Here is a 12,405-nt window from a genome sequence, read left to right on the forward strand (position 1 = left end):
CCCTCCCTGCCCCTGCCCCCTGCCAGCCCATCCCCTGCCCTGCCAGCCCTGCCCCTGCCCCCTGCCCTCCCATCCCCTGCCCCTGCCAGCCCTGCCCCTGCCCCCTGCCTCAGCCCTCCCGTCCCCCGCCTCTGCCAGCTCTCTCTGCCCGCCCCTACCTCCTGCCCTTTTGCACAGCCGCCCTACCACACCCCCCCCCCCCCCAGTGTGTTAAGGTCACGACCACACCAGGGCGGAGACAGGAGCTTGGCTAGCTCGGGGGTTCGGGGCTTGCCATGTCTCAGGGTTTCTCCAGTGTGGCGGCGCTTCCTGTCCGTGGCTCTTCTCCCTACGGGCGGGCGGGCGGGGACACCGGGCCAGAAAGGAGGGCGCAGGGGTTGGGGAAGTTGCGGGGGGGTGGGGGGCTGGGGGGTGGGAAGGTCTCACGCGGAGGCTCCGGTCCCGCGGGGTGCGCGCGCACTCGCCGGCCGGTCGCGGCTCGGCTCCCGGCTGGGCTGCCCGCGAGGGGGACGAGGACCGGGGCCCGGCCACCCCCCACCCCTCTCCCGTGGCTCGTCGTCACGACGCTCGCTCCCGGGAGCCCCTCTCAGTTCAAACACCGGTGATCGGCTTGAGTGCACGCGGCTCTCTGGGCCGCGGATGGGTGCGGGAAAGGTGGGGGGGGGAAGAAACCGGGACCTGGGGGGGGGGAGCCCGCGTGGGCCCCAGGCCCGAGCCCAGCGCGGGAGCTGTCCCCGGCCTCCCACTCCTCTTTCCTCCCTGGAAACTTGGGGTCCTGTGTTGGCCTTGCTCCCAAACTTTACAAGGTGGGCGCTAGGCAAGCAGTCCCATCTCCCCGGCTTTTAACGAAGTAAGGCGGCCGCGACCCCCGCCCGCCGCCGGGGAGAGGCCGCCGACCGCTGCGTCCTTAATCATAAAAAGCCATTCCCGGTAACAAATAGTTTCGTCGGCCGGTGCCAGCGATACAGCTGTTTCTGTTTAAGCTTAAATACTTTCCAACAGTTTGGGCAGTAAAAATAAAGTCGGCCTCAGCCGCCTATAAGTGTCTGGTTTCCCCGCCCAGAGAAAGCCCACCCTAGCCCAGGGCCGGGGTCTCCCAGCTCACCCCTCCCGCCCGCCCGGAACGCCACGCCCGCTGCGGGCGACGACCGGCGGCCACCCGGAGCCCAGCCCAGCTCCAGCCCGCCGAGTGGTGGGCTGCGGGGCCACCGGGGAGCAGGAGGGAGGGAGGGAGCAGCCAGCAGGCAGGCGGAGGGGAGGGGAGGGGGAAGAACCAGACCCTTCCCCCGTGCCCTCCCATTCCTGGAAAACCTGTGCCCCCCAGGAAAGAGAAGTGCTAGCTTCCCTCCGGAGAAGGTTTTCCCACCTAACCCCCGACTTCTGCTAGCTGCTGGGTGCGTTCACCCTGCCCGAGGCGTAGAATCCCAGCGGCAGGACCGGGAAAATCTAGCTCTCCTTCCTCCCAGTTCTTCCCTTTCGGGTCGACAGCCTGCCTCCCTACCTTCCTCTTCTCCATCTCAGGTTTCCCCTCTTTGCCTCCGTACCTCTGAAATTTGATGTGGGCAAAGGGGACCCTGACTTTATCTAGAACAGCCCTTTCCTCTAAGGGGGGGGTGTCTCTCTAGTCCTTGGTGCTCGTCACCCCCCTCTTTTTTCAGACAGACACGTGCGCACCCCCTTTTCTCCCACCTCCCCTATGTCTAGTGGCAGTTATATCCAAACAACTTACTCTGAGCAAAATTGGAAGGTGTCTGGAATTGCTTTACTTTTTTGATCACTTTAGAGTTCAACTCAGAAGTAAAAGAGAAGCACAAAACAATGTGAGGTCAGAGTGAGCCTTGATCTTGGGGTGCACGGTCTTGAAGAGGAAGGCTACCTCCAGGGGTGGGGGTCTCTTCCTTTCCCACCACACCCCGTTTCCTGCTGCCCAGGAGAGAGACCACCGAATGGCTTCTTTCCTGGACAGTTTGGAGACACGGGGAGAGAGGACGAGGTTCCTAGGTTCAGAAGTTTCTAGGACTGGGAGCTGGGGTCTGCTGGGTGGGCATGGCTGGACCCCACGTACATATGTGCACTGGAAGAGGGTGCAGATGTGTGTGAGTCTGGACCTTCCCTTGGGGGCTGGTAAACTTGTGCCACAGTCCCAGGAACCCAAGGAAGAAAACTTAGCTGTCCACTCTTCTCACTGAACTTCCCTTCTTGAGACTCCGTTCTCCTTCTCTTATATGGCTTTCTTCTTCCAAATTAATCATTGCTTAAAACAAACAAACCAGATACATCTCCCAAAAGTAAAACAAGTTTCAAAGGACAAGAACTCACTGCCCTTCATCCCATTTCTGTCTGCAGTCGGCTGGGGGTGCTGGCTGCCAGATTGGTGTGCGCAGCCTCTGCAGTAAATAAGGTAACTGCTTCCTATTACTTTTGCCCATATGGCTGCAATTTGAGTGTCTTTGGAGACAGTGCGTGTGTTGGGGCGGGGGCGGGGGTGGGGGGAGTGAAAGTGGAAATCAAATCACATTTTTATAAAGGAAATTGCTGGAGATTCTCTTAGCAGTCTCTTCTCTCCTGAGATGAGTTGTCTTGTCTGTGGAAATGCGGGTGCCCCCTGGCCCAGGGCACCTGCTTCCGAGCCCCAGAACTATTGCTGGATTCCTCACTAGCTCTGGTGATGCAGAAACAGGACTGGTGACAGTCCTTCTCCATGAAGACCTCCAACCTGCTGCTGGAAGCCCTGCGGACCCCTCTGATCCCAGCCTCCCAGAGGTGCTGGGTGGGGTTCAGAGCCCAGACTCTGAACTGCAGGGCAGAACTCCTGTAAGCTCAGAAGCTGCCTGGTGTCTGGAGCCCTCTTGGGCCTCACGCTACAGGGGTGCAGCCTTGGGGGGGGAGGAGCCAGATGCCGGCGCTGCCCTGGCCAGGCAGGCGTGGGCAGGGTGCCGGGCTCCCCGGGTGCTGGCTGGACGGCAAGCCCCAGCGCGTCCGGCTACGGCTGCAGGCTGAGGCCAGGCCTCGGCTAACTCGGTAGCGGTTCAACTGCAGCCGGGCAGGCGTCGGACCTGCCCAGTCTTGGCCTCCTATGCCAGAAGATTTGGGACCCTGCCATTCTCCACCTGGCGGAGCTGGGAAGTGATCGTGTGCCCTGAGGTCCTGGGGCCAGTGGTGGTTAGTCAGCTCTGCCTCCCTGGCGGCCCCCATGTGCTCAGTGAGGTACAGATGACCCCATGCCCTGGGCAGAAGTCTGAAGGTCTGTCCTGGCCAGGTGCAGCCAGGACTAGAAGAGCGGCTGCCTGGCAGTGAGGTCTGCCTCTAGTTGTTCCCAGAGGGAGACGGGTCCTCCTTTCTTGTCCCACGTCTTCCTTGCTAGGGACAAGAAGGAACAATGCAGGCTGTGCAGAGCCGACTCACATGAGACGGTCTCCCACCGGACTTGCACATACTGGAAGTCAAACGACCTTGACCTCTGCCCCCTTGACCTAGGAACCAGGCCAAGCCATCCCTGTGCCCTCCAGGGAGGAGAATGTCCTCCACAGTCCAGAGCTTCTACAAGTCCAGTCACACACACAGCTAAGGCCAGCTCTACTGTCGGGCTCGGCAGGTGAAGCCAAGAAGACTTGTCCTCCGCAGGGGTCTATCTGGAAATCCTAGCCAGCCGCCTCCCAGGCCCCACAACGAGGGCTTTGTGGCTGCCCGTGGCAATTCAGCAACTCCAGAGCTTGAGGGAAGAAGGAGATAAGAAAAGGTTATGGGCAATACTGGAGTAGCCACTGCAGCCCCTAGCAGAGCCTCAAGTAGAAAAAAATTGTGGCTGGACACTAGAAAAGGGGGTGGGGTTTCTAAAAACCAGCCACCCCCCTCCCGCCCCCAGCCCAAGGAAATCCTTACTTTTGCTTTACTAACTAAACATGTGAGTTCTAGGGCCAGCCTGCTTGGGATCAAATCCATTTACTAACTCTGTGCTTGAATTTAGGACCTAAGTGCTGTCCGTGTACTTTTATTCCTCAAGGCTAGCTAGTACTCAAGGGTGGTGCTCTGCCACTGGAGCCACAGCTCCACTTCTGGCTTTGGGTCGTTAGTTGGAGACAAGAGTCTTAAGGAATTTGCCTGCAAGGGCTGGCTTGGAACCACCATCCTCAGATCTCAGGCTCCTCACTAGCCAGGATTACAGGTGTGAGTCACCAGCACCCGCCATCCGAAAGAAATAGGAGCGAGTTTAGGCAGCAGGACGCCCTGGGTGGCTGGGTGGGATGTGCAAAGCTCCGGCAAAGGCCCCGTTTAAAAAGTTAGTTGTTACTGTCGTGGCTGCTGTTGCTGTTCAGAGCCGGGCGGGCCGGGACTGGCAGTTCTGGGGAGGGGTGACTCCTGACAACCTCTACTTCCCCAGGGAGCTGCCACCGCCCCCCCTTCCCGAAAGCCGCCGAGATGGTCGGCCCCGGGGGCGCCCGCTCCCACCCCGTGCCTGGGGGGGAGAGTGGGCGCTGCCCCCGCGGAGCGCTGCGCTCGCAGGGGCCTCCGGGCGGGAGCGGGCGCCAGGCACCCACCGGACCCGCAGGCGCGGGCGCGGCGACCCCAGCCGTCCCAGATCGGCACCGGGGCGCCCCGTGAAAAACGGGCCGGGGGCCCCAGCCGCGCTTGGTGGCGGCAGCTCCGGGCCTTAGAGAAGGGGCTGCGGCAGGGTGGATGGAGCACCGCGTGGGCCGGCCCCGGGGAGACCGCGGAGGACGTGGGGTTCGGCCACGGAGCAGCTGGGCACGCGAGAGCGGCCCGGTGACCCGCGGGGCCGGGCGTCCCTCCCCAGACCCCGGAACCCGCCCACGGTCCGGCCCCCAGTCCGTCCCAGCCCAGAGGGGGGGCGGCGATGCCGGGACCCCGCCGCCGTCCCAAGCTAGGCACTGCGGGTGGGAAGCGGGTGCGGGGGCCCTGGCTCCAGCGGAGCTGGCCCCGGAAACTGGCACCGGCCCCAACTACGCGGTCGCTGCCGCCCCCCCCCCCAAGATCTACCCGCGGGCCGGCTCCCTCCGCTGCCCCCTCCACCTCCCCGCGGGCTCCCTCCCTCCCGATGCCCGTCCTGCCCCTGGAGTGACTGCCTCTCGGTGCCCCGGCCCCGAGGTGGAGCGACCAAGTCCCGCCTCCCCCTCTGGGGTCAGAAGCCCCGAGGCGCTCTGAAACCTGCTGGAACGTTTCCTGGAAGCACCAAGGGCCGCGGCCATCCTGAGCTCCCGAGAGCTTCGGGGAGCGCCTTCTCGTCTCGCCCGTCCCGCCGGCCGCGGTGCGCCTGTCCCGGGTTGAGGGAGGCGACTCCCCGCGCCTGAGGGGCCCCGGGCCCCCGGTGGGCTCCGGCCAGCGTCCCCCGGGAACACCGGGACCGGTTTCATGGGCGCGACCCCCCGCTGAAGTTCTGCCGTCGAGGGCCAGGCCAGGCTGGTGGCCTTGGGGCGAGCGGCCCCGCCCCGCAGCTCCGCGCACGCCCAGCAGCCGCAGTGCCCGCAAGCGCCAGGCTGCGGGGCGGCCCAGGCTCGACGCACCCCCCCTCCCCAGGTGCCCGGCTGCGGGGCGGCCAGGCTCGGCCCCCCCCACCCCCAGGTGCCCGGCTGCGGGGCGGCCAGGCTCGGCGCACCCCCCCCCCCAGGTGCCCGGCTGCGGGGCGGCCCAGGCTCGGCGCACCCCCCCTCCGCCCCGCCCCGAGGTGCCCCGCTGGGCCCCGGGGTCCAAAGCTGCGGGAGCCGTCCGCCTTTCCCAGCGCCGCCCCCTCCCCGGACGCGCCACGCGCGCGCGCGAAGTGGGGGCCGGAGTAATTATTTATGCAAACATCTGGGGCCGCCCTGCGCGGTTCCGCGCGGCTCTCGTTTACCCAGGGAGCCCCGCTCCCTCATTTGCATAATAATGGCTTAATCTAGAATAACAGCAATCAGAAGCGAAATTAATTTTTCTTTTCTTCAGCTTGTCCTTGAGATCCTGAAGACACAGGTCAAGGGCAAGCAGAGCCGATTCTCCACGCAGAGTTCCCGCCCTGACCAGGGAGCGATGACACCTTAAGTAGCTCCAACGCTGGTCGAGCCGAGGCTCCCCGTTTTTCCAGCGTCATTCTTAAGAGTTGAACTACTTTTTTGGCCCATCCAAAGACGGGAGAAGCCACTTGCAGAATCTCTCCCAGTTCCGGCGAGGGCAGCAGCTCTCCCAGGACGGGGCCGTGTGGAGGCTGGCTGAACCCGGCGAAGTGAGGGGGGCTGACCTTCCCGGCATCCGGCCTCTACCTTCCAGGAGCGCAGGTCCCCGCTCTTCGGATGGTGGAAGAAAACCCTTCCTTGTCTGTCCCACCGTGGCAACCGAAGCCGAAGTCGTTGGCTTCAAAGCAGAATCAAAGGGCACGTGGGTGGCGAGGGGATATTCTAGAAGGAAACATCTTTTACACATTACCAACTTCTTGATCTTTTTTTTTTTAATATGAAGAGCGGTGGGAGGGGGAAGTCCACAAATAAATCTGGTGAGTGACTTTGGACCAGAATGGAAAGATAGAAGGAAAAGAAAGAGAGAGAGTGAGAGAGAGAGGAGAGAGAGAGAGGAGAGAGAGAGAGAGAGAGAGAGAGAGAGAGAAAGGGAGGGAGGGAGGGAGGGAGGGAGGGAGGGAAGGGAGGGAGGGAGGAGGAAGGAAGGAAGGAAGGAAGGAAGGAAGGAAGGAAGGAAGGAAGGAAGGAGTGACGTCCATTGGTTCTGGACTCCTGGGGAATTCTGCTGAACCTGCCCCCCTCCAAAGCCGCTGTGACCCCTCCTGCAGTTTAGTGAGGGAGAGCAGGAAAGCCTGGAGACCCATCCTGCTTCACGGCCCTGGGGCGAGAACTCCCTCTCTCCTCTGAAGAAATGCAAGCTGATGGAAAGAAAGCGCCCGCAGCTCAAGCTTGCAACCAAGAAGCCCTAGATAACTGCGTTCTTTCTCTTTTTTTCTTGGCCCTTTCCTCTTTGAGTTTGTGAGGCAGGGTCTTGCTGTGTAGACCAGGGTGACCTCCATCCGCCTTTGCCAGAGTTGGGATGACAGGCGGCTCCACTGCACTCCTGAGCTAACTCCTAAGTTCCCTTTTAAAATCAGGAGTGCAGGGGGAAGTTGAGGAAAGGAATTGTTTTGAGGTGGAGGACTTGGCCGCAGGAGGAAAATGGGTGGGGAATCTCGGGGGGCGGGGGGGGGGGCTGGGAGGAGCACGGAAAGGTCTGGTGGGGAATAGGGAAGGAGGCGTCTCTGTTATTGGGATACCCCCCTCCCCAGACACAGGTCTCACTGGCCTTGCTGCAACCCAATCCATAAAGTATTACCACCCTTTCCAGTGGGGTTGGGGAGACAGAGAGAGAGAGAGGAGAGAGAGAGAGAGAGAGGGGGGGGGGCTGGGAACATGGCTTAGAGTTAGAGTGCTTGCCTAGCATGCATGAAGCCCTGGGTTTGATACCTCGGTACCACATACACAGAAGAAAAACAAAAACCTGGAAGTGGCACTGTGGTTCAAGTGATAGTGTGCTAGCTAGCCCTGGGCAAAAGAAGCTCAAGGATAGTGCCCAGGCCCTGAGTTCAAGCCCCAGGACTGAGGGGGGGGGGAGGAGGTGCAGCTAGATCCCAGCTTCCTAGAGGAAGACATCTCAGAATACTCAAGCCAAGAAAGACTACAGCCACCTCCCAGGCTTTTCCTAGCCAAGAGAAGTTTCGCTGTCAATCCTGGGTCTGTCCTCAGTCCACGGGGAACACATAGACTAAGGGGAGAGAACGTAGCCAGCCAGTGGGAAGTCCTCTGGGCTGTAGAAGAACCTTCTTGGGTCAGCTCCAGGAGGACCCGGTGGTCACTCTATCCAGGAACTGTCCTCTCTGACTCTACCTCAAGCTGGGGGGGTGGACCTACCCTGTGGGGGTGCCATGCTGCCTGGGGGAACTGGAACACCTGCCTCCTGTGTCCCCGAGCTGGAGCCGTAGCCCAAGGAAAAGGAAGAGCGGGAAGCTGTCTATGGAGAGGTTGTGGGCAGCTGGAAGGGCCCCTAGGGCCAGGAGAGGGGTTGAGTTGGGGGGCCTTGGCTTTGGCCTCGGAGTTACCACTTTAGCTCTGCAATGAGGGCACCAAGGTCGAGCAAGTGCACTTCCCTGCCAGTGGTCAGGGAGAGCAAATCCCTGAATCCAGCCGGAGCCATACTTCACACAGATTGGGTCTGCCCAGGGGTCGAGGTGGAACCGAAGTGTGGACGGGGACTGGCAGAGGCCGGGGGCGGGCTGGGCTTTAGAGGTACCCACTCCCATCACGGGATGGAGCACGCGGGGTGGGGAGGTCGCCACGAACCAACAAGAACTCTTCCCAGGTGTCCCGTGAGGGGCAGTGACTCTGGGGGGGAGAGAGGAGAAGGACACTGAAGTGGGAGTGGGCAAGACAAAGCCCGCCTCAGAACCCACTGGCCCCCACAAGCCAAGTACCACGCGAGCTGCCGGCTCCCCTAATGCTGGCAAGCACACTAAGCGTGTGCACGGGAAGCCCCAGCCTGCTCCCTTCTTCCTAAACGGGGTCCTTCTCCACTCCGTGACGGTGACAGACACCCGGCATGATCCCCAGGTGAATTCCGGATCCAGGAACCCAGGGCTCTACCCTATGCACGTACCCCACCCACGTACCCACCACCCCCGGGCTCAGCATCTTGAGCAATGCATCGCTTCTTACCCAGGCTCCGTGGCTGCTCACAGGATGCTCTGGGAGTTCGCGTGCGGAGGAGTCCCAGGTCTGGGCTGTCCCTGGGAGCACAGCCAGACCGGCAAGGCGAGGGTGGTGACAGGTGGGCGCGAAGAGAATGGAGGGAGGGTGGAAAGAAGGCTGGTGCCGGCCCCCAGCAGCCGGCCGAGCCATTGGGAAGGCACTGGTGGGCGCCCCAGCTCGCTCTGAGCCTGGCTCAGCGGCTCCTTCAGAACCTCGGTGTCTCCCCGGAAAGCACACAACTAATCTGGTCTCCACGAATGCGAATGACCTGCTCAAGGGAGCTGACTGGCTTTTCAAGACTTTTAGAAAACACTTGGTGACCATTGGCTGCTGACCGCATACCCCACGCCTAGGGTGACACAGGGAACCTAGAAGCCCACACGGTGTTGCCCGGCTGCTTTGATCCCAGCCCGGCACCCTGCCGGGCACAAGGGGGCGTGCTGGAGCGGGCCGTCTGGGAGGCTGCCGCACTGGGGCTCGGGGCTGGCTGCCTCAAGGACTCCTGGTCTCTGCCCTTACTCCTCAACACAGCTCTCTGAAGAAGGTTTGTTCACCCCATGAAGCAAGGATGGAGACGCAGAGCATTAAGCAACTTACGGCCGGGCAGATGGGACCGAGGTCTGTCCATGTAATTGTTGCAGGACTTAAGGAAAGGTGTGACTGGACTGGACCGTTCACCAAGGGGGAGCAGGAGGTTGTGGCTGTGTGGAGGGAGGGCTGCGGCCCCCGTACTGTCCCCGGCCGGCAGTCATCTGGCCGGGGAATAGGACTGGCTCGATGGATCAACAGTGGCCCATGTCAAGCACTGGAACAGCCAACCCGGCAGTCCCCTCGGGAACTCGAAGGCCGGCAAGCCTCGGTGACGCAGTCGCCTGGCTGGGCTGAGGGCTTGGGACGGGGCATTCTCCCTCAGCCTCATTCGGTCCTGATCCTGGGTCTCTCAAGTTGCCTTGAACGAGCCACTCCTCTCTTTTCCCCCGTGAAACGGTGTGTTTGCAGTGGATTCGCTGGCGTGCCCAATCGAGGCAGGTTCACTGGGATTTGCAAAGCTTGTCAAAAATATTTGTTGGCCGATGACCATTGATACACAAGCCTGGGGCAGCTCCCAGAACCCTGAAGCTTGCACCTGCCCGGAAGCATGGGGACCCCCTAGGGGACGATTCCAGTCCCAGCTGAACCAGTACTGCCGTTTCCCCCAATATTGCCAAGCACAGAGCTATCAAACCACCAGCACACCCCAGAAGACAGGAGGCACCATTCAGGAGGTAGCCCGGGGGGACCAGCCTACCTCGCCACCCAAACCAGCAAGGCAGGGTTCACGGCGTGCTCTTCCTGCCAGCTCCATGTCGCTGGCAGCGTGCAGCAGCTCAGACTAATTCCAGGTACATGCTATAGGTGGCATCATGCTACTGGAAATGGCCTCCGTGGAGGGTGAGGATCCCGGCTCCATCTCCAGGCACAGAGGGAGCAGAGGCTAAGCAGCCACAGCCGCGGTTCCAACGGCGAGGAGAAGGGCTGCGGTGCGTGCAGGGGGGCTGCTCTCCAGAGCCACTGGTCCGGATACACAAGGCGGCTGCCCTGCCAGGCACTCACGGGCAGGGCCTGGAGGGCTGGGAGACTAGGGAGGGTCTCTGCTCACCGTGAAGCACGAGAGGGAAAGGCCTCCGTCCACACTCCAAGGGGAGCTCCGTGGGCCGAGACACCTGCTCTGCACTGGACTCGCCCAGCACAGCCAGAGGCCAGAACACAGAGCACAGAGCCTGGACAGTCTGGCTAGGAGCCATTGTCACCGGCCAGACCCTCAACTTCTCTCCCCCTACAAGGTAGAGCAGCCAGAAATGGGGACAGAGAGCAAGCTCGGGTGGGATCCCTGGCACCGGGGCCATCCCCAAGGCAGCCTCGATGCCAGCGGAGTGGCCGGGAAACACCCCCTCCCCCGCGGCACCTCCAGCTGGCCCAGGTCTGCCTCCGCGGCCTCGAGCTTCCGTGGGGGCGAGGGCCGCCAGGCCAGGCCTGCCGCCACCAACAGCACAGCCACGAGGCAGCGAGGGGGGCGGGCGACTTCCCGGCCTCCAGGCCCGGCGGCGCCGCGGGGCGCGCAGCCCGTGGGTCCCCCCCCGCCCCCCCGGCCCAGCTCGGGGCTCTGCGCGGCGGTTGTCGCAGAAACGGGGGGCTGGGTCTCAGATGACCACAGGACAGGTCAGGTCTCAGAGAACATCTGAGCCCCTCCCCCCCCAATCAAAGTAGGCACGCCTCCTCGGGCGCCCAGACGGGGGCCCGGCTCCCGCGCACCACACCACCGATCCGCTCGCGGTTTGTGTTGTTGTTTTGTTTTTTTTTTAAACAAAAGCAATTAAGCTTTCAATCCCGGTTCATTTGCATTTGCACCTCGGGAACGGAGTGGGGGGAGGGCGGGCGGGCGGGGGAGCCCGGCGGGTGGCACCTTCCGCGCGCGCGCGCGCCGCCGCCGCTGGCGGGGCCCGGCCGGGAAGCCGGCCACATCTGGCCGGGCGTCGCGGGCGCCGCGGCTCCTCCCCGCCGGCTCCGGGGGCCGCGGCGCCGCCGCCGCTCGGCGGCGCCCTCATCGATCGCCCGGCGGCCGCGCGAGCCGAGAACAAGGTAGAGCCTGTATTTAGGTTCCTGCCCTTATATGGCGATGTGCGCGAGCGCCCGCCGAGCGGCCGCACCATATAAGGGCACGCGGCGGGCGCCGGGCTGAGCTGGTGCGCGCTCATTGGCCGGCGCGTCTCTCGGCAACCGGGCTCTCACGAGCCGAGCCGAGCCCGCCGCCCCCGCCCGCTCCCCGCCCCCTCCCTTTCTTCTCCCCCGCGGCCCCCGCCCGCCCGCTCGCTCGCGGCGGCGGCAGCACCCCGCTCCGGGCCGGTCCGCCCCCCCACCCCACTCCCACCGCCTGGGGCCGACGCCCTGGCCCCCCGAATTTCCTCCCCGAGGCCGGTCCCTCCCCCTCCCCTCCCCTCCCCCTCCCCTCCCCCGTGCTGTCATCTGCCTCCGGATGGCCGTTGGGTTTATTCTCGCCCCCTCCTCGCAAATTCCCACTCCACGCTCCTCCTCCTCCCCCCCCCCCCAAACCCAGCGAGCAGCTCGGGGGAGCAGGAAAGCCCGGATGCGGGAGGAGAGCTAGAGCGCGCGCGCGCGCGTGTGTGTGTCTGTGTGTGCGCGCGCGCGCGCCCGGCTCGCCGTTGCCGCAGTAGCTGCTGCAGCATCAGGCCCACGCACGCACGCACGCACGCATGCACGCACGGGGCTGCGGGATCGGTCGCATTCCCCCCACCCCCGCCCAGCGCACTCACCTCCCGCCTCCCCCAATAATCATAGCAATTAGCTGCAGAAGAAAAGCGCTTGCGGGACGAGGGGGGTGCTACCCGACCGCAGCCTAGGTACTCCCGAATTAGCATCTCCCAGGGTGTCCCTTCGGGCTGGGTTTCTGGATGCAATCATGATAATGATAAATCGATGTCTCATTTAAAGGTTACTTTAAAGACCTGCCAATTGCTGGGGGGTGGGGGGGGGGAAGAGAAGCTCTGCATCGGAGGAGAAAAATGCTTTTCTGTGCACTGGTGTGGGATGCGAGTCAGGTGCTGGGCCCACCCACGGATGGGGGGGGGAGAGGTGCGTCCCTCGTCCTCTGGGAAGGAGGCTCCCAATCACCTCAAACTCAGACTGAAAAGGCAGC

This window comes from Perognathus longimembris, chromosome 17, assembly GCF_023159225.1.
Source record: "Perognathus longimembris pacificus isolate PPM17 chromosome 17, ASM2315922v1, whole genome shotgun sequence".
Lineage (NCBI taxonomy): Eukaryota > Metazoa > Chordata > Mammalia > Rodentia > Heteromyidae > Perognathus > Perognathus longimembris.